The sequence below is a fragment of the Rattus rattus genome, chromosome 2 (genome assembly GCF_011064425.1).
Source record: "Rattus rattus isolate New Zealand chromosome 2, Rrattus_CSIRO_v1, whole genome shotgun sequence".
Taxonomy (NCBI): Eukaryota; Metazoa; Chordata; class Mammalia; order Rodentia; family Muridae; genus Rattus; species Rattus rattus.
In genome coordinates this window covers 144,204,087-144,227,599 of record NC_046155.1, presented here as the reverse complement: position 1 = coordinate 144,227,599, position 23,513 = coordinate 144,204,087, and the positions used below count along the sequence as shown (strand labels likewise).

Below are 23,513 nucleotides of genomic sequence, written 5' to 3'. Positions count from 1 at the left end.
GTAGTACAAGAACAAGCCTCCCAAATCAAGAAAAGAAAATATAAAAGAATGCAATATAAAATAATGTGCTGAATATTTGTACATGTGTCACAGGCTAGAAAAATCTGAGAGGAGCGAACTTTAATTAAGAAAATGTCTCCATAAGATCTAGCTCTAGGCAGTTCTGCAAGAATTACCATAATCATTGATTGAAGGGGAAGGGCCCAACCCTCACAGGAGCTGTCATCCATGAGTTATTTAAGAAAATAGGTTATACGTAGTATGGTAAAGGAGGCAGCAAACAGCATGCTTCTATTGCCTAGGCATCATTTCCAACCACAAGGTTCCTGCACATTTTAACATCTTGTCCTGACATCCTGCAATGATATATAAGAGTGATATGTAAGTTCAAGTGAAATGAGATGTGATAAAAGAAAAACTATCATATAGAAATTAAACCAGTCAAAACAACAAAACTAATAGAATCTAATTAAAAGTACTAGGATCCAAGGTCCACACATTCACTCACTCAGTAATCTCATGTAAACACTAAACTAGAGACAATGTTATAGACAGAGAGTATGTGGGACAGACACACCCAAGCTCTGTCCATGCTGCTTCCCTCTCTGTTAGTCCATATCACTTTGTGCTCTCAATTTTCTCTTTCTTTAACAATCTATTATGCCTTTCTTTTGCAGGGTTCCCTGATCTCTGAAAAGAGGGCTTTGATAGAGATGTCCATTTAGGGTGTCTCACACTATTTAATTATCTATTATTTAATTTATTGCTGTAGGTTTCTACATATGTCCCCATTTGCTGCAAGAGGAAGTTTCTTTGATGATGCTTAAGCAAGGCACTGTTCAAGGCATATAGGATAAAATAATGAGGAGTCAATTTACTACTTTTTTTTTTCTTTTTAAGATCAATATTTTGTTTTACCACAGGGCCCTGGGCTATCTAGTCTCAGGTCCATGGTCAGCCATGTAGTTTACGATACAGAATCCATATTATGGAATGGGAATTAATTCAAATCAGTTATTGGTTTTATATTCCCATAAGCTTTGAGCCACCACTGACCTAACTTATCTCACAAGTAGTACAGCAGTATCGATAGAAGGATTTGTGTCCAGCTTGGTGTTTATATTTCTCTTTTGAGCAGGCAAAGTTCCTTTCTGTACTAAAAGGACACTAGAATGTAAGGGTGGATGTTCCCTCTAGGGACCAACTTCACATTCATATATTTGTATAGGTGTTGTCTTTATCAATTGGGGACTTGCTGTCAGTTTGTTGAGAGCAATTTCTAATCTTATCAACAGTCTTTTTTTTTGTTTTTGTTTTTTGGTTTTTTTTTGTTTTGTTTTGTTTTTGATGGTGATTCGATGGGATCCATTTAGACATCAGCACAATTAGATGTAACACAATCCTAATACTGGAATTTTTCATTCATTCATTCTCTTTCTTTGGAACAAGAGATGGCCATTATTTGGTGATTTCACTTTGAACACTTTCATATATGCAGATTTTAGGAAGTTTCCACTGTTTTCGGTTTCAATTCTACCTCTCAAATGTCTCTTAATTTTACCTGTCTTTCCCCGTACTCCCTTTCAAAACCCCCTCTCCCTTCCCCTTTCCCACTTGATTCCTAAATCCTAGCTCTTGAACATGCTTTCATAGTTTGTTCTGTATATTTAATTTTTGAATTATTATGTGCTCAGGGAACTTTTTTCCTGGTTCAATCTACTTGGTGTTCTGTATGCTTCTTGAATGTTGATAGGCATCTCTTTCTTCAGGTTAGTACTTTTTCTACTATTTTGTTAAAAATATTTGCTGTGCCTTTGACTTGACTTTCCTGTTTTTCTTCTATTTATATTATTCATAGATCTGGTCTTTTCATTGTAGTGACCAAGATTTTGTGGATATTATGTGCCAGGAGTTTAATATTTTATCATTTATAACATTAAATGTAATATTAATATTAATACTTAATTTATTTATTTTTTCTTTAATATTTTCTTCAATGTATTCCTTTCTTCTATAATGTCTTCAATACCTAAGGTTCTCTATTCTATCTATTGTAGTTATTGGGGAAACTTGCCTCTGTGATACTGGTTTGAGTTCCAAAAATGTCCTTTTTGAGATTTCCTTCAATTTGGATTTCATGCATTGATTCTCTTTCTACTCGGGGGAAGTCAGTTCAACTCGGTTTTTTTTCCTCCTGTGTATTTGTGGTTTATAGATTTCTTTAAGGGAGATATTAATTTCCTTTTAAAAGACCACTATCATATTTATAATTTGTTTTAAAGATTTTTTTCCTTTTGCCTCAGCTATGGTGAAATATTCAGGATGTGCTGTTACAATTGCTGGCCTCTTGGGGATATATATTGTCCTGGTTGTTATTGTTTTTTCACTGGAATTTAGGCTTTATACTGGCTGGTTTTGTGTATTAATTTGAAACAAGCTGGAATTACAACAAATTTTAATGACTCCCTTAAGGAAATGCCTCCATGAGATCCAGCTGTAAGGTATTTATCAATCCGTGATTATTGTGGGTGGACCCTTGTGCATGGTACCAATCCTGGGCTGGTACTCATGGTTTCTGTAAGAAACCAAGCTGAACAAGCCAGGGGAAGCAAGCCTGTAAGTAACATCCTTCCATGGCCTCTGTATCAGCTCCTGCTTCTTGACCTGCAGGAGTTCCACTCCTGACTTCCTTTGGTAATGAAATATAAATTGAATATACCCTTCTCTCCCAAATTACTCCTTGGTCATGATTTTGTGCAGGAATAGACACTGTGACTAAGACATGCATCTTAGATTAGGAAGATAATCAGTTTAGGTGCCGATAGCTGGTCTTGTCTTTATTGGGTGGGAGTTTTGTTTCCTGGCTTCTGTTTCACTCTGGTTATTAAGATAATGGGGTAGATTTATTTATTCTGTAGCAACTAAATTGCAGTACCAGATTCCAGTGTTTGTGAATCGTGGGACCTCAGAGTTAGGCATATATATGTACTGGACTCAATAAAGGGACTACACAAGAGGGAGGACAGCAAGATATTCTACCAGGATCTGTTTAGTCGATCTCCTGGAAATGAGGTCAGAGAGTGAGGAGAGGCCACAGAAGAAGGTTTGATAAAGTGGTGGGGATGAGACTCACAGAATCGATTTGAAGAATGTTCAGGGAAATGAAGATGTGAAGTAGACACCTAATTGCTCCCCTGATCATAATTGGGTGTAGCTTCCTCGGGAGTCCATTCTGGAGTTGAGGGCTGGGGCAAAGCAATTCTTTTACCAAAGTTTTGTGTTTTGCTGCAGAGATAAGTAGGTGTCTGTGTCATTGGACTTAAGACATGTTGGGAGAAGTGAAAGATTTATCTGTAGATAGCCTACCTATTTCTATAACCAGAGTATTCTGCTAATTTCCAGGAAGTGTTGAACTTGGGATCTGAAATAATGCAATAAGTGGAGGGCATAATTTTAGAAGGGAATGGTCTTTGGATCCACTAGAGAAGGAAAGTGTAAGTTTAATAAGGCACTATGGGATCTACCTCCGGGGACATTTTGTTGTCCTCTTTTGTTTGTTAAGCACCTCTTTTAGAGTTTGATTAGATCTTTCTTTAATTTCTTGTCTTGTAGGTTTATGTGAAATGGCTGCAAATTGTTTTATCTAATAATATGTAAAAAAAAACTCTTTCATCTTATTAGAGGCATATGTCGGTCCATTGTTCATTTTAATTTATATGAGTATTCCCATGATGATCATAAATTCTAACAAATATGTAAAAAATGTCCAATGATATACTGAATGTGCCTGTAGTATGGTGCACATATTTCAGTTTATCAAACTCTGTAAAATAGAATATATCCATTTGCCTAATTTATTTCTTTGGATACATTTAAGGTTATGTCCTGTAGGTAATAGAGTTTGGTTATATGAGTAGGAGAGTGCCTCACAATTTCCTTGGGTTGTTCCTAAGTAATGGAGCATTCTTTCTTTAAGCCTTTGCTGCTAACATGGTGGGTTTTTTAATCTCTGAAGCCTCTCATATACTTTCTATCAATAGATGGTCAATTTCATTACTATCTTTTGGTGATGGCCATGAAGAACTGCCTGGGATCTTATGCGTGTTATATATACTGAATGACTCCTACTTCTGATATATTGTGAAATTTGAGTAAATAGTGAAGTCAATTCAGTATCATCATGAATAAGTTAAGCCAACTCTATGTGTAAAACAATCCTTTCTGCATATTGAGAACCCGTTACTATACTAAGAGTCTCTTGAAAATCTGACAACACTGTGAACATTATATATAATTCAGACTCCTGAACCAACTTACAGGGAGTTTCAGCCACTTTACATACATCTTCTGATTTGTATTTTGTCTTTTTTTATTTATTTGCATCAGTGTAAAATGTAGGGGACCTAGAAATTGGAATTCATTTGATTATATGAGTGAGAATCCAATTAGTTCTTTTTAGGAATTGAAGTAACTTTTTTAAAAAGTATCTGTTGTTAATAACTCTCAAGAAATTACTTCACACTCTTTGCCAATATTCATCTTGTGCCCAAAATTAGGCAATTTTTGTATTAGTAAAAGGTACCACAGTTTCAGCTGGATCCATTCCAGATTAGTGTTGAAGTCTCATATTTTCTTCTACTATCAATTTATAGACCTTCTTTATATTGGCTTTTAATACCTGCCTCTATTTATGAGCTAAAATATCTATATTTTATAATCTTACTGATATATAAAAATTCTTGTAGTGAATGAGTGAATGTAAGATAACTAAACTGTGGGCCATTTTTCAATTAATAGAATCTAGATGTTTATCCTGTAATTTTCTTTCTAGCAGATCTAACTCCTTCTCAGCCTCAGCTGATAATTTCCTCTGGCTATTTAAATCTTTAGCACCTTGTAATGTATAAAAAAAAAAAAACCATTTAACTCTTGAGTAGCCAAGGCAATAACAGGCTGCAGCCAGTTAATATATCCTATTAACTTCTGAAATTTAGTCAGATTCTTATGATTTGTACCTTTTGTAGCCTAACCTTTTGTAGTTACATTTTGTAATTTATTCATATTTTAGATAATTAATAGAATTCCCTCTTTGTATTTTTTCATGGGTGATTTAAAATCCCCAGGAAGGCAAGTTCTTTTTCCTTCATCAAAATCTTTACTTATTTATATTTGAATCAGAAATAGGGCACCATCCATATAATGATAAACATTGGACTGGAGACATTGTTTATAAGGTCCCAAGTCTGGCAAAGCTAAAACCCCACCTATGTCTCTCCAGCCCAACTATTGCCTGTGGATATCTTTATCTACCAATTGGAATTAACTGGGATCAGGTTCCCAGAAGCTATGTGCTAACTCCAAATCTTAACATTAGAATACAAGCAGCATTAGGCTAACCTACTAAAAATATATGTCTATTTTCACTTTTCTACATGAAATTATAAAATTTGAACAATGCCATGTGTTGGAGATTCTTTTCTTTTTACAATGTATAGTTTTGGCTTCCTTGTCCAAAACCAATGTCTTGTGGGTCTCTTTCTGGATTTTTCAAATCTATCCTATTGATCAACACAGCTGTACAGTACTGACATAAAAAGACACATTTGTCAATGAATAGTTGTTATAAGGGCAATATCGCCAGGGTAGGATTGCAAGAAGTGGAGGGAGGGGCTGCAATTTGAATATTAAAAAATAATGTGTTAAAAAAATAGGAAACTTCCTGGAGGTTCCAATACCATCCTGGTGCTGTATTTCTCTTCTCAAATCAATTCAATTAGGGAAATCAGACATTAAACCAGTAGAATTTAGAAAATACAAAACCTCTGACACTTTCTCAAAATGTGGATGGAATCAGTCCTCTTATTTGTAATCCTAGCCTGAGCTAAATATATCAGTTATTCTCTAAGGTCCCAATAAATCAAACTTGGTATTCTTTTTGAATCCTGTGTGTTCTTTGGCACCAACATATCAATATTTTGTCAAAACCCTCAAACTTTGAGCAATGTTTTAATTTCTCCTCAACAATAACTGTATATCAGCAAAGTGGCATTTGCTAGTACCACTAATTAGCCAGTATGACCCTGAGACCACCAAAACAAACTCCTCATATGACTTTGCAAAGTGCCCTTCTTCAATTTTGAGTAAGAGTGTTGTGTGTGTGTGTGTGTTTGTGTGTGTGTGTGTGTGTGTGTGTGCATGTGAGTGTGTGTGGGAGAGAGGGGTTGCTGGAATCTATCTCCCATTTAAAACACTCCAATTGCTCAGATGCATTCTAAATCTTGATTATGCATAATCATTTAATCATATGCTTTTTCAAAAGTCATAAAACTCCATAGCTAATATAAAGTGTGCTACATGTAAATTATGCTTCAATAAACCTCACTTAAAGTTTTAAATATTAAACTGCTTTTCCACATTTTTGATTCATTTAATTATTTTTAACTTTATACCCCTCCCCCTCTCCTCCCAATCTTTCTTTCTTTTTCATCCTCCCCATCCTTCAGTCCTCCCAATCTCCTAAAAAAATGGGAGGCCTCCCATGGATATCAAGTTGCAGTAGGACACAACAAATCTCCTATTGTTGCTAGCCAGGGAAGCCCAGTTAGGTGAAAGGCATCCAAGTACAGAAAACAGAGTCAGACAACCCATGTTACTTCTGTTAGGAGTCTCATATTAAGGCCAAGATATGAAACTATTATATATGTGCAGAGGGTCTAGATTTGTCCCATGGATGTCCCTGTTTGTAAATTTTCTTACTATGGGCCCCAGGTCAGTTGACTCTATCAGTTTTCTTGTGGTGTCTTTGGTTCCTTCAGTCCTTCCTCCCCCTCTTTCACAGAATTTTCCAAGCTCCATCTAATATTTGGATGGGGGTTGGTCTCCATGTCAGTTCCCATCTGTTGTGGAATTAAACCTCTCAGATGCTAAGAACCTGTCTTAAAGTACAGCAGAATATCATTTATTTTGTCAATGGTGGTGTCTCCTGCTCTCATTACATCAGTCACAAACTTTGCCTCTCCCCCAATTTCAGGTCCATTGTTATTCTGCACCTCTTATAGGCATGACACTTGTGGATTAAATCTCTTGTCGCTGAGTTGGTCCCTCCATTTTAAGTCTTTTCTGGATACTAGAATTGGCCATCATCTATGGCGATTGTGGCAAGTGGAATATGTTAGGCCCAAAGTCATCAAATTCACATTCTTCTAAACAAAGCCTGGCCAGGCATGTTGCATCAATACCATTGTCCCTGGTACCATCTTCTATCTTAGTTAAGGTTTATATTTTTGTGAGCAGACACCTCGACCAAGGTAACTTTTATAACGGACATTTAATTTTGACTGCCTTACAGTTTCAGGGACTTAGAGTCCATTGTCAGTGTGGAGAGAAGAATGACAGTATGAAGGCACATGTGCTGCTGAAGGAGGATCTCAGAGTTCTACATCTTGATTTCAACACAGTCAGGAGAAGACTGTCTTCCAGGAAGCTAGGTAGGCAGTCTCAATATCAACCCTACAGTGACACTTCCTCCAACAATGCAACAGCTTCTCCAACAAGACCAAATTTCCTAACAGTGCCACTCTCTGGGTCAAGCATATACAATCCACCACAATAATTGAAAGTTTTACTGGGTATATTAGTCTGGGCTGGAATCTGTGATAACTTAGAAACTGCAGCACATCTGTCCTGGCCCTTCTGTCTCTCAGAGTCTCCATTGATAAGTCAAGTGTAGTTTTAATAGGTCTGACTTTATCTGGCTGCCATGGACTAGCTTCATCTTGGTGAGGGGGTCTTGAGATAGGGGTGCTCTGGAATGGCAAAGAAATGATTCAAAGTCAATAATGGGTGCAAGCCTAGTCTTCTATCTGGGATGGCTCTCCCGATAGACAGCTTATCTCTTTCAGATCAATTCTAGACCTTTATTTGCATACTGATTATATCATATGCCCTAGGTTCCCTTTTGATTCTACCATGAATCAACATTTTATTGACTAAACAACCTTGATTTTTAGATAAGAGAGCAAGTACATTTTTTATAACATAGCATTTGAACTCATAGGTCCCCCTGCTTTTGTAAACACAAACAATACATTTAGCTAAGTGGGATATGGCCCTGAGATCACCATACCCATGATGCCTGGACCTAAATTTCCTCTTTCCCAGGCTGAACTTGTGCTCAGAAATATGCCTGACTTTGTATTTTTCTGACAGGCTGGCTCATTACTATAGTTGCCTTTGTTATTTCAGGTCCATGAAGACTCTCATGCAATTCATATTGCATCCTTATATTTTTCATCATTGAGAAAATACATATTTTTGAACTGGTGTTTTTAGTTTTATTTCCCACGTTCTTAAGGATTTTCCTGAATGTAAGAGCATTTATAACCTTGCAGACAAACACCAGACAGACTCTGGCATCATGGACTTAAGGTGTTTATAATATCATGGAGTCATTACCAATGGCAGGAAGAATATTTTCTGAAGGAGGAATATAAATTAAATTATGTATATTATTATATACAAAGAAGCCTCATACATATGGATGCATCAACACTCATGGGGATCCATGCCCTACTGCTTATGATCCAGGGGTGGGACTATAACTCACTGCCCTTCCCTGGCCATGCAGGACTCAGCATATGTTATGTTTTCTTTTCCACTTGCAATTTTTAATATTCTTCCTTGGTTCTTTATATTTAGCGTTTTGATTGTTATATGGCATGGGCCTCTCTTTTCTTGCCCAATCTATTTGATGTTTTGGGGCTTCTTATACTTTTTTAGACATCTTCCTTAAATTAGGAGAATATTCTTCAATGATTTTATTGAAAATATTTATGGGCCTTTGAGGTAACTTTATTCATCTTCCTCTAATCTAGTATTCTTACATATGGGTTTTATATGCTGTCCTAGATTTCCTGGATATTTTGTGTCAGGAGTTTGTAGATTTGACACTTTTTGACTAATGTATTTTTTTGTTATCCTATCTTCAACTCCTGAGATTCTATCTTTCATCTCTGGTATTCTGTTCATAAAAGTCAGCCCTACAGTTCCTGTTCAAATTTCTAAATTTTTCATTCTGGAATTCCAAACATTGTTTTTTATTGATTTTATCCCGTTTCATGGCTTGATCATTTTTTTCACTTCCTTTCACTCTGTGTGCATGTGTGTGTGTGTGTGTGTGTGTGTGTGTGTGTCTGTCTGTCTGTCTGTCTTTCTCTCTATGTTTGTTCTTCAGCAATGATGGAATATTCAGGGCCTGCTCTGACATAATATCCAGGCTCATATAGAGATTTATTTGCATGGCTGTTATTGTTTGTATTTGTATGCTGTTATCTAGGCATCTGGGTTTGGGATGATTATATATTTAGATGTTGTTTTCCAGATATGCCTCAGTTGGATGATATAATTTCCTTGATTTTTGTTTTTTTCTCTGGATTTTGGAGAATGGGATTGCTCTGTGTTGTCTGTTTTCTTGACAAGTTCTGATGGTGTGTTCAGAAGAAAGACCCATAGTTGATAGAGTTTATGATACTGGACTGTGTTGAGGAAAGAAATTTGGAGGTCACAGTGTTCCTTTGAGAACATGGTAAGAAAGAAATTTTAGACCACAACATATTTCCTCCTAGATAGCTGGGCATATGATCGGGATGATTGGATATCAGGAACAGTAGAAAAAGTGTGTAATTTCCTGTTTCCCACTTGTTTCCCTGGGAGGAACAGCCCTTAGTTAGAAAGGGGTGTCTGCTGGAGTTGGGGTTGGGGGTAAAAGCAACAAGCCAGGTGAGAAAAGTTAGGAGGGGGAGATATGTGGAAGTCACAGGAGATGAAATCAGGGTGGCAGGAAAGCTGACACAGTGTTTTGCTGCAGAACTGAGGATGAGTCTGAGTACTTTAGATCTGAAGGAACAATGGAAGAAGAAAGTTCTGTGTGCAGTGTTACTTGTTTTCTGAAAGGTCTGGTTTATGTATCAACAATGAAATCATGCTGGATTTGGGGACCGAGAAAAAGCAAACAATGGGGAAAGAAAGGATAGAAAAGGAAGATTTGCCCTATCCACAATAGAGAGGGGACAGGAAAGTCTGCTGCAAAGTATTCTGCTCCAGAATTTGAAATGCACTGAGTTAAGCTTCTGAATTGGGAAGCAAAAATAAAGAAAAGTTTAGCTCTAGGTATGGCAATACTTTAATCCAAGTCCTCAAAAAGTAGAGGCATGCCAATGTCTAAATCAAGTCCAGCCATTTCTACAGAGCAAATTCCAGAACAGCTAAGCTTAGGCAGAGAAGATAACCACCAAAACAAGGAAGCTAGTGAAGAAGTATGTAAATAACATCTATGTTCCAGCCACAGGAAGCAGAAGAAATTGACAGCCTTGCATACATGTTTCTAGCTTTTAAGGCAAGGATAGAAGAAAGAAGTTACATAATCTTCATTTGTGACTAAGAAGTCTGCTGATGCCAGGTTTGTGGCAGTGGTGATCTGGCATAGAGGCCTAGAAAGCTCATCATGTGAAGTTATGAAGGTGAATCCTGGAAAGCTTTGCAGAACCCAGAAGAGTTGCCAGATTCTTGGGATGCCTGCCACAGAAAGATTGTAAGATGGAAGACAAGGTTATTATAGATGATTCTGTGATGACTCATATAGATTGCATTATTCTCTGTTTGCACTTGGGAAAATTAATCTTGATTAGATTAATTAAAAGAGAAGGATATACCTTTAATGTACATGGCATCAATGACTTGACTTGGGTTATGGACTGAAAAAATGAGAAAGGTAGCTAAGAACAAATATTCATCTCACTCTGTTTCACAATTGTTTGTCCAGTGTGACCAATATAATATAAAGATGTGAGAAATTTCTCACTATTTGATTTTGGAATATGAGATTGTTTAAACCATTTGACTACAAGTGTAATAGTTTCAGAACCACAACTGTACCTAAAGAATATAAACAAACTCATATAGAAAGGTTCAGTCAATCACAAATTTCCTAAAGATATCTGATGAATTTTGACTTGTCATCAACCTGAGTATGAAGGACTGGAGACAATTACAATCCCAATTTATCTGAAAATCCTCCTAACTTTGACTTCATTATTTCCCTTTTCCCTAGGTTCCTTACATATGGCTAACATTTGCTATGACACCAGCAATCCAACTGCAATGTTCTCCTAATCCCCAATAAATGAACTTGTCTATCAGAGAACATTTTCTCAGTTGAAAGATGTTGGATAATAAGTGTTAGAATATGAATTATACTTAATAGTGTAGATGAATTTATTCTAATATATACAGAAGATATTTGGAAAAGAGCTCTCATCTGAGAAGGTAGAACATCCTGGCTTTTTATACATTGGCGTGACATTTCCAGTGTAGGTATTCAACCCTAACTTGATATGACATTATGGAATGGTGTTTTGTATTCTATAGTTTTCAGGATATGCAGTGTTTGGGAGGTGGCTTACATTTTGCCCATTCATTTCATCTTTCAGAATTATTCTCTCATTTACATCCTCCAAAAATGTAAGGAAACCAACTCTATTGGGCAGTGTCTTAATTATTAGCCTCAACCCCTTATAAAGTGCCCTTCATCATGGAGCAATGCATTGTGAGAAGGCACAGATATGCTGCTGCTGCTGCTGCTGCTGCTGCTGCTGCTGCTGCTGCTGCTGCTGCTGCTGCTGCTGCTGCTGAAGGTGTTAACAGGAAAAAGAATATTTGTGGAGGCAGTGGGGAACATGAAGAGAGGTATTGGACAGCTGGGTAAGTCAAACCTGATGATTAAAAAGGTTCCAAAGTATAAATTGTAGAAATGAAGTCTCTTTCATTGCTAATAGAACTCCACTGAGGAAATAACTGATTTTTTTTATAGATTTGTTGGTATTTACTTCATAAGTACAAAAAACAGATATTAACAGCAGCTGCACATGAATGGAAGTGAAGTCACAGAGAGATATCTTGGAGGTCATATTGGCAAAGCTAGTGATTTATTTTTTCCAGGAAAAAAAAATAAAAGGTATATTGTAGTTACTATCTGTTACTACAATGATATTTGGGTCCTTTTGTAGCCAAGACAACTCAAACACCAAGTCATCGTAGCAAAGAGCAGTTAATTTTAATCAGACCATTACTAATTTATCTAGGATGCTGAAGTACAACCACGTGCCAGAATGCTATACAATCACATACTCAATAATCACTTGTGCCAAGTTGTAGTTACATATTCCACCAATCAGTATTCAGACAGGGGACTTTACTAAGAATATTTCATTGTGGTACTGATTGTCATTCCATTGGTTGGTTTGCTCAAATGTGGCTGAGTAACATTCCCATGATTTATGTTTCAACTTGCCAACCAGAATGTTACTCATGCAGGGAGTTCTTGGGAACTTAAAACTTGTTTGCCTTCTATTCAAAAATAGTTTTATTGAAAGTGACTTCACTTTGGTTCCTTCTTACATTGATAAAATACTGACACTGACCTGCTGAGAAAGAAAGTGACAGAAAATGCCCTTCCCAATAGTCCCAAGTAATCTAAGACATCTTCGTGTAACTCTAATCAAGAAAGTGAAAGACTTTTATGTCAAGAATTTCAAGTCTCTTATGAAAGAAATTGGAATATATGAGAAGATGGAATCACTTCCCATGCTCACAAATCAGTAAGATTAACACACTGAAAATGGCCATGTCACCAAATACAATCTATAGATTCAATGCCATTCCCATTAAAATTCCAACACAGCTTTTGCCTCAGATGCTGGCTGTAGCTTGCGGGCAGTTTGTTCATGTTTCAGAATCTTCTTTACCTGCATTCAACTTCACATGGGTTGCTCTAAGCTCTGCTGAGCTGCTCGCTCTCCACACATGCCATTGCCATAATCTGCCATCATGGTGAAACTTGCAAAGCCTGACAAAATTCACAGTGAGTCCAAAAAAATGGCTTCTCTTCCAAAGGAGGTGGAAGAAGATAGTAGGATGAAGAAATGTCAGAATATGAAGATGACAGCAGTGAAGAAGAGGAGGTTGTTATCACTCAGAAAAAAAGGCAAAAATGCTAACACACTACCAGCAAAGTAGGTGGTGGTTTCATAAACAAAAACGGCTGCAGTTCTCACACCAGTTAAGAAAGCAGCTGTTGACCCTCGGATCCCGGCCCGCAGCAGCTCTCTGCTCCCAGAGCCCGTGGGAGACAGACCTCACCGCCTGGTCAGGTGGGCACTCCTGAGGCTGCAGAGCGGAAGAGACCACCAACACTGCCCACCCCTGCCCACATCCCTGGCCCAGGAGGAAACTGTATAAGGCCTCTGGGCTCCCGTGGGAGAGGGCCCAGGAGAGGCAGGAGCCCTGCCTGAGACACCGCCGGAACCTGAAGGAAACAGACCAGATAAACAGTTCTCTGCACCCAAATCCCGTGGGAGGGAGAGCTAAACCTTCAGAGAGGCAGACACGCCTGCGAAACCAGAAGAGACTGCTCTCTGCACACATTGCTGATTCCAGAGGAAAACACCAGAGGCCATCTGGAACCCTGGTGCACGGAGGCTCCCGGAAGAGGCGGCGCAGATCTTCCCGGTTGCTGCCACCACAGAGAGCCCGTGGGCAGCACCCCGCGAGCGAACTTGAGCCTCGGGACCACAGGTAAGACCACCTTTTCTGCTGCAAGTGACCTGCCTGGTGAACTCAAGACACAGGCCCACAGGAACAGCTGAAGACCTGTAGAGGGGCAAAACTACACACGAAAGCAGAACACTCTGTCCCCATAACTGGCAGAAAGAAAACAGTAAAACAGGTCTACAGCACTCCTGACACACAGGCTTATAGGACAGTCTAGCCACTGTCAGAATTAGCAGAACAAAGTAACACTAGAGATAATCTGATGGCGAGAGGCAAGCACAGGAACACAAGCAACAGAAACCAAGAATACATGGCATCATCGGAGCCCAATTCTCCCACCAAAACAAACATGGAATATCCAAACACACCAGAAAAGCAAGATCTAGTTTCAAAATCATATTTGATCATGATGCTGGAGGACTTCAAGAAAGACGTGAAGAACTCCCTTAGAGAACAAGTAGAAGCCTACAGAGAGGAATCGAAAAAATCCCTGAAAGAATTCCAGGAAAACACAATCAGACAGTTGAAGGAATTAAAAATGGAAATAGAAGCAATCAAGAAAGAACACATGGAAATAACCCTGGATATAGAAAACCAAAAAGAAGAGACAAGGAGCTGTAGATACAAGCTTCACCAACAGAATACAAGAGATGGAAGAGAGAATCTCAGGAGCAGAAGATTCCATAGAAATCATTGACTCAACTGTCAAAGATAATGTAAAAGCGGAAAAAGCTACTGGTCCAAAACATACAGGAAATCCAGGACTCAATGAGAAGATCAAACCTAAGGATAATAGGTATAGAAGAGAGTGAAGACTCCCAGCTCAAAGGACCAGTAAATATCTTCAACAAAATCATAGAAGAAAACTTCCTAACCTAAAAAGAGAGATACCCATAGGCATACAAGAAGCCTACAGAACTCCAAATAGATTGGACCAGAAAAGAAACACCTCCCGTCACATAATAGTCAAAACACCAAACGCACAAAATAAAGAAAGAATATTAAAAGCAGTAAGGGAAAAAGGTCAAGTAACATGTAAAGGCAGACCTATCAGAATCACACCAGACTTCTCGCCAGAAACTATGAAGGCCAGAAGATCCTGGACTGATGTCATACAGACCCTAAGAGAACACAAATGCCAGCCCAGGTTACTGTATCCTGCAAAACTCTCAATTAACATAGATGGAGAAACCAAGATATTCCATGACAAAACCAAATTTACACAATATCTTTCTACAAATCCAGCAATACAAAGGATAATAAATGGTAAAGCCCAACATAGGGGGCAAGCTATACCCTAGAAGAAGCAAGAAACTAATCGTCTTGGCAACAAAACAAAGAGAAGAAAAGCACACAAACATAACCTCACATCCAAATATGAATATAACGGGAAGCAATAATCACTATTCCTTAATATCTCTCAACATCAATGGCCTCAACTCCCCAATAAAAAGACATAGATTAACAAACTGGATAGGCAACGAGGACCCTGCATTCTGCTGCCTACAGGAAACACACCTCAGAGACAAAGACAGACACTACCTCAGAGTGAAAGGCTGGGAAACAACTTTCCAAGCAAATGGTCGGAAGAAGCAAGCTGGAGTAGCCATTCTAATATCAAACAAAATCAATTTCCAACTAAAAGTCATCAAAAAAGATAAGGAAGGACACTTTATATTCATCAAAGGAAAAATCCACCAAGGTGAACTCTCAATCCTAAATATCTATGCCCCAAATACAAGGGCACCTACATACGTAAAAGAAACCTTACTAAAGCTCAAAAAACACATTGCACCTCACACAATAATAGTAGGAGATTTCAACACCCCACTCTCATCAATGGACAGATCATGGAAACAGAAATTAAACAGAGATGTAGACAGACTAAGAGAAGTCATGAGCCAAATGGACTTAACGGATATTTATAGAACGTTCTACCCTAAAGCAAAAGGATATACCTTCTTCTCAGCTCCTCATGGTACTTTCTCCAAAATTGACCATATAATTGGTCAAAAAACGGGCCTCAACAGGTACAGAAAGATAGAAATAATCCCATGCGTGCTGTCGGACCACCACGGCCTAAAGCTGGTCTTCAATAACAATAAGGGAAGAATGCCCACATATACGTGGAAATTGAACAATGCTCTACTCAATGATAACCTGGTCAAGGAAGAAATAAAGAAAGAAATTAAAAACTTTTTAGAATTTAATGAAAATGAAGGTACAACATACCCAAACTTATGGGACACAATGAAAGCTGTGCTAAGAGGAAAACTCATAGCGCTGAGTGCCTGCAGAAAGAAACAGGAAAGAGCATACGTCAGCAGCTGGACAGCTCACCTAAAAGCTCTAGAACAAAAAGAAGCAAATACACCCAGGAGGAGTAGAAGGCAGGAAATAATCAAACTCAGAGCTGAAATCAACCAAGTAGAAACAAAAAGGACCATAGAAAGAATCAACAGAACCAAAAGTTGGTTCTTTGAGAAAATCAACAAGATAGATAAACCCCTAGCCAGACTAACGAGAGGACACAGAGAGTGTGTCCAAATTAACAAAATCAGAAATGAAAAGGGAGACATAACTACAGATTCAGAGGAAATTCAAAAAATCATCAGATCTTACTATAAAAGCCTATATTCAACAAAACTTGAAAATCTACAGGAAATAGACAATTTCCTAGACAGATACCAGGTACCGAAGTTAAATCAGGAACAGATAAACCAGTTAAACAACCCCATAACTCCTAAGGAAATAGAAGCAGTCATTAAAGGTCTCCCAACCAAAAAGAGCCCAGGTCCAGACGGGTTTAGTGCAGAATTCTATCAGACCTTCATAGAAGACCTCAGACCAATATTATCCAAACTATTCCACAAAATTGAAACAGATGAAGCACTACCGAATTCCTTCCATGAAGCCACAATTACTCTTATACCTAAACCACACAAAGACCCAACAAAGAAAGAGAACTTCAGACCAATTTCCCTTATGAATATCGACTCAATAAAATTCTGGCAAACCTAATCCAAGAGCACATCAAAACAATCATCCACCATGATCAAGTAGGTTCATCCCAGGTATGCAGGGATGGTTTAATATCGGAAAACCATCAACGTGATCCATTATATAAACAAACTGAAAGAACAAAACCACATGATCATTTCATTAGATGCTGAGAAAGCATTTGACAAAATTAACACCCCTTCATGATAAAAAAGTCCTGGAAAGAATAGGAATTCAAGGCCCATACCTAAACATAGTAAAAGCCATATACAACAAACCAGTGGCTAACATTAAACTAAATGGAGAGAAACTTGAAGCAATCTCACTAAAATCAGGGACTAGACAAGGCTGCCCCTCTCCCTACTTATTCAATATAGTTCTTGAAGTTCTAGCCAGAGCAATCAGACAACAAAAAGGAGGTCAAGGGATACAGATCGGAAAAGAAGAAGTCAAAATATCACTATTTGCAGATGATATGATAGTATATTTAAGTGATCCCAAAAGTTCCACCAGAGAACTACTAAAGCTGATAAACAACTTCAGCAAAGTGGCTGTGTATAAAATTAACTCAAATAAATCAGTAGCCTTCCTCTACACAAAAGAGAAACAAGCCGAGAAAGAAATTAGGGAAACGACACCCTTCATAATAGACCCAAATAATATAAAATACCTCGGTGTGACTTTAACCAAGCAAGTAAAAGATCTGCACAATAAGAACTTCAAGACACTGAAGAAAGAAATTGAAGAAGACCTCAGAAGGTGGAAAGATCTCCCATGCTCATGGATTGGCAGGATTAATATAGTAAAAATGGCCATTTTACCAAAAGCGATCTACAGATTCAATGCAATCCCCATCAAAATACCAATCCAATTCTTCAAAGAGTTAGACAGAACAATTTGCAAGTTCATCTGGAATAACAAAAAACCCAGGATAGCTAAAACTATCCTCAACAATAAAAGGACTTCAGGGGAATCACTATCCCTGAACTCAAGCAGTATTACAGAGCAATAGTGATAAAAACTGCATGGTATTGGTACAGAGACAGACAGATAGACCAATGGAACAGAATTGAAGACCCAGAAATGAACCCACACACCTATGGTCACTTGATTTTTGACAAAGGAGCCAAATCCATCCAATGGAAAAAAGATAGCATTTTCAGCAAATGGTGCTGGTTCAACTGGAGGTCAACATGTAGAAGAATGCAGATCGATCCATGCTTATCACCCTGTACAAAGCTTAAGTCCAAGTGGATCAAGGACCTCCACATCAAACCAGACACACTCAAACTAATAGAAGAAAAACTAGGGAAGCATCTGGAACACATGGGCACTGGAAAAAATTTCCTGAACAAAACACCAATGGCTTATGCTCTAAGATCAAGAATCGACAAATGGGATCTCATAAAACTGCAAAGCTTCTGTAAGGCAAAGGACACTGTGGTTAGGACAAAACGGCAACCAACAGATTGGGAAAAGATCTTTACCAATCCTACAACAGATAGAGGCCTTATATCCAAAATATACAAAGAACTCAAGAAGTTAGACCGCAGGGAGACAAATAACCCTATTAAAAATGGGGTTCAGAGCTAAACAAAGAATTCACAGCTGAGGAATGCCGAATGGCTGAGAAACACCTAAAAGAAATGTTCAACATCTTTAGTCATCAGGAAATGCAAATCAAAACAACCCTGAGATTTCACCTCACACCAGTGAGAATGGCTAAGATCAAAAACTCAGGTGACAGCAAATGCTGGCGAGAATGTGGAGAAAGAGGAACACTCCTCCATTGTTGGTGGGACTGCAGACTGGTACAACCATTCTGGAAATCAGTCTGGAGGTTCCTCAGAAGATTGGACATTAAACTGCCTGAGGATCCAGCTATACCTCTCTTGGGCATATACCCAAAAGATGCCCCAACATATAAAAAAGACACGTGCTCCACTATGTTCATAGCAGCCTTATTTATAATAGCCAGAAGCTGGAAAGAACCCAGATGCCCTTCAACAGAGGAATGGATACAGAAAATGTGGTACATCTACACAATGGATTATTACTCAGCTATCAAAAACAACGAGTTTATGAAATTTGTAGGCAAATGGTTGGAACTGGAAAATATCATTGAGTGAGCTAACCCAATCACAGAAAGACATACATGGTATGCACTCATTGATAAGTGGCTATTAGCCCAAATGCCTGAATTACCCTAGATGCCTAGAACAAATGAAACTCAAGACGGATGATCAAAATGTGAATGCTTCACTCCTTCTTTAAAAGGGGAACAAGAATACCCTTGGCAGGGAAGAGAGAGGCAAAGATTAAAACAGAGACTGAAGGAACACCCATTCAGAGCCTGCCCCACATGTGGCCCATACATATACAGCCACCCAATTAGACAAGATGGATGAAGCAAAGAAGTGCAGAAGTGTAGATCGCTCCTGAGAGACACAGCCAGAATACAGCAAATACAGAGGCGAATGTCAGCAGTAAACCACTGAACTGAGAATATGACCCCCGTTGAAGGAATCAGAGAAAGAACTGGAAGAGCTTGAAGGGGCTTGAGACCCCATACGTACAACAATGCCAAGCAACCAGAGCTTCCAGGGACTAAGCCACTACCTAAAGACTATACATGGACTGACCCTGGACTCTGACTTCATAGGTAGCAATGAATATCCTAGTAAGAGCACCAGTGGAAGGGGAAGCCCTGGGTCCTGCTAATACTGAACCCCCAGTGAACTAGACTGTTGCGGGGAGGGCGGCAATGGGGGGAGGGTCGGGAGGGGAACACCCATAAGGAAGGGGAAGGGGGAGGGGGATGTTTGCCCGGAAACCGGGAAAGGGAATAACACTCGAAATGTATATAAGAAATATTCAAGTAATAAAAAAAAAAAGGAAAAAAAAAAAAAAAGAGTGAGCAATAATTCCAGCCAATCTCACTCAAGGTCCAATGCATTACAGAGGACAAGGAAGCACACAAACCTTGAAATTACTGTTCTAAAAGAAAAGTGAAAACCAAAAAAAAATCACAGAAGGCATAAACACTTTCCTATGCTGAGCTTATGTAAACCAGGAGAAAATGTGACAAGATGAGCATTTGAAAGTGAGCCAGGGAAGTTCCCTTTTCTGGGCAATCAAGAGTAGATGCCTGGTTTCCACAAGGCCAATAGCTAAAATATTTTCAGAGGACATTTGTGTCCCTTGAGGAGTTTCAGTCTCAATTTCTATCAGTGTTCTAGAAAAATGTGTTACAACTTTCTTTGCTTTCTTTACTGTACATGCATCATGAAATTATCATCATGTTGGAATATGGTATATGTGATGATCTAAATCTGTGTCTTGAGGATCGTCATTCATATTTGAGAATATAATAAACAATATCTTACTTCAAAAAAAAAAGAAAGCAGCTGTTACCCTAGGCAACAAGGCAGCAACCACACTAGCCAAGGAAGAAGTTACAACAGCCAAACTAATTCCAATACCTGGTAAGGTGGGAGACAAACAAGCAAAAACAATGGTACAAACTCCTGGCAAATAGGGAGCTGTCACTCCAGCCAACAGGTCTAAGAATGGTAAGAATGCCAAGAAGGAAGACAGTGATGAGGATGAAGATGAATAGGATGGGGAAGAGGATAAATTTGAGCCACTGGTAATAAAAAAGTGAAGCAATCAAAAGCAACTCCTGCTACTTCTGCCTCAGAGTATGAAGATTAGCAAGATGATGATGACAATGAAGAAGATGATGATGAAAAAGAAGAGGAAGAGACTCCGAGGAAGAAGTTATGGAGATCACACCACCCAAACGTAAGGAAACTCCTGCAAACGTAGTTCCTGTGAAAGCAAAGAGTGTGGCTGAGGAGAATGATGACAAGGAAGAGGATAAAAATTAAGATGATAGTGAAAAAGAAGAAGATGAAGGAGTTGAGGAGGAGGAGGAAGAGGAGTAAAAACCTGTAAAAGCAGGACCTGGGAAATGGAAGAAGGAAATAACCAGACAGAAAGAAGCCCTGAAGCCAAGAAACAGAATGTAGAAGGCTCAGAACCAACTGCACCTTTCCATCTGTTGATTGGAAACCTTAATTCAAACAAGTCTGTTGCTGAATTATGAGTTGCCATAAGTGAACTTTTTCCTAAAAATGACCTTGATCTTGTGAATGTCAGAAATACAAATAGGAAACTCTATTTTGTGAACTTTGAGTCTGTTGAAGACCTAGAAAGGCTTTGGATCTCACTGGTTTAAAAGTGTTTGTCAATGACATTAAACTAGAAAAAAAAAGGAAGAGATAGAAAGAAAGTTCAAGCTGCAAGAACATTTTTGGCCAAAAACCTCTCTTTTAACATCACTGAGGATGAATTAAAAGAAGTGTGTGAAGATGCCATGGAGAACAGAGTAGCCAGGATGTGCAAAGTAAAGGGATTGTGTGCACTGAATTTAAGACTCAGACTGATACAGAGAAAAACTTGGAATAAATCAGGAGGCAGAAATTGAAAGTTGACCTGTTTCATTCTACTACACTGGAGAGAAAGGACAAATTCAAGGGAGAATTGCAAAGAATAGCACTTGGAGTGGTGAGTCAGAGACTTTTATTTTAAGTAACTTTTCCTACAGTGCAACAGAAGAAAATCTTCAGGAAGGATTTGAGAAAGCAATTTTTATTAAAGTGCACAGAACCAACATGGAAAATCTAAAATTTATAGTATTTGCTTCATTTGAAGAGGCTAAAGAATCTTGAGATTCCTGTAAAAAAAAGATATTTAGGGCAGAGCAATCAGGCTGGAGTTGGAAAGAACCAGGGGATCAACTAATTCAAGAATTTTGCCATTCAAACCTCTGTAAAAGGTCTGTCTGCGGGTACTACTGAAGAGACTTTAAAAACAATCATTTGAGGGCTTTGTTCTTGCAAGAATAGTCACTGATTGGGAAACTAGTTCTTCTAAAGGTTTTGGTTGTCTAGATTTTAATAGTGAGAAAGATGCCAATGTTGCCAAGGAGGCTATGGAAGATAGAAAAATTGATGGGAAGAAAGTTTCCTTGGGCTGGGCCAAACCTAAGGTTGAAGTTGACTTTGGTGGTCAAGGTGGAGCCAGAGGAGGTTTTGGAGGCAGAAGAGGCAACTGAGGTGGCAGAGGAGAAGGTGGAGACTTCAAACCACAAGGAAAGAAGGCAAATTTGAATAGTTCCTTCCATCTCATTATTACCCTCTTCATTTTAATGAAAGGACTCTGGAGATTTTTACTCTGTCATCTGTTCAAAGACAGAGCCTTCTATGGATATTCCAAAACAGGAAAGATCCAAAACTTTGTTGCCAGAAAAAAATTCAACACAATTATTTTACAAGCCTTGAAATAAATTCTCAAAATCATTTGGAATAAACAGAGCCTTCCCCACATTGCTTTAGAACCCATATATATATAACTGGACATGATTTTTGAAGCTAAGTAGTCCATGCTGACAGTAGACTGATATAGCTGTCTCCTGAGAGGCACAGCCAGAGCAGGTCATATACAGGGGCAAATGCTATCAGCAAACCATTGAACAGAGGATGGGATTTCTATTGGAAGAATTAGAGAAAGGATTGAAAGATTTGAAGCGGCTTCCACCCCATAAGAACAATAATGCCAATGAACCAGAGCTCCCGGGGACCAAAACATGACCCAAAGACTATCCATAGACTGACACATGGTTCCAGTGGCATATGAAGCAGAGGATGGCCTAGTTGGCCACCAATGGAAGGAAAAGCCCTTGGTCCTGCCAAGGCTGATTCCTCAGGTGCAGGGGAATGCTGGGGTGGGCAGGAAGGAGAGCTGGATGGGAATGTGAAAATCCTTCTTGAAGAAGGGGAGTGGAATGAGATAGGGACTTATGTCTGGGAAAGGGAATAACATTTGATATATAAATTAAAAAACTTCGATAAAAGAAAAGAAAGAAAGAAAAAATCAGGGATAGCTAAAACAATTTTGTACAGTAAAAACTTCTGGAGGTATCATCATACCTGTTCTCAACCTGTACTACAGATAAATAACAAAAATAACCAGATGATATTGACATAAATCCATGCTGATCAATAGAATCGAAGTGAAGAACCTGAAATAAGCCCACACATCTGTGGACACTGGAAGTGTGACGCAAAAGCCCAAATGATACAATGGTAAAGAAGAGAACATCTTCAACAAATGACACTGGTCTAATTGAGTGTCTTCATATAAAAATGAAAATAGGTCCACATTTATCACCCTACACAAAATGCAAGGCCAAGTGGATCAAATACCTCAAAATCAAACTCAATATACCAAACCTAATAGAAGACAATGCAAAGAATAGCCTTTTAAAAATAAAACACACAATTAACATTTTTTACTGTCACGGTTTATAAACCACTTCTATTTTTTCTCCATCTTTATTAACTTGGGTATTTGTTATTTACATTTCAATTGTTATTCCATTTCCCAGTTTCTGGGCCAACATACCCCTAACCCCTCCCCCACACCATCTATCTAGGTGTTCCCCTCCCAATCATCCTCCAATTGCTGCCCTCCCCACCAAAATCACGTTCAATGGGGGTTCAGTCTTTGCAGGACCCAGGGCTTCCCCTTCCACTGGTGCTCTTACTAAGCTATTCATTGCTACCTATGCAGTTGGAGCCCAGAATCAGTCGTTTTATAGTCTTTGGGTAGTGGCTTAGTCCTTGGAAGCTCTGGTTGGTTGGCATTGTTGTTCATATGGGGTCTCAAGCTCCTGAAAGCTCTTTCAGTCCTTTCTCTGATTCCTTCAACAGGTGTCTCGATTTCAGTTCAGTGGTTTGCTGCTGGCATTCGCCTATTTATTTGCCATATTCTGACTGTGTCTCTTAGGAGTGATCTACATCCAGTTCCTGTCAGCCTGCACTTCTTTGATTCATCCATCTTAT

The 23,513-nt window shown here is 38.6% G+C and overlaps 1 pseudogene; it reads left to right on the top strand.

Moving 5' to 3' along the window:
• The first annotated feature begins 12,882 nt into the window (after nucleotides 1–12,882).
• On the top strand, nucleotides 12,883–21,724 carry LOC116893275 (annotated as a pseudogene).
• The last annotated feature ends 1,789 nt before the right edge of the window (nucleotides 21,725–23,513 follow it).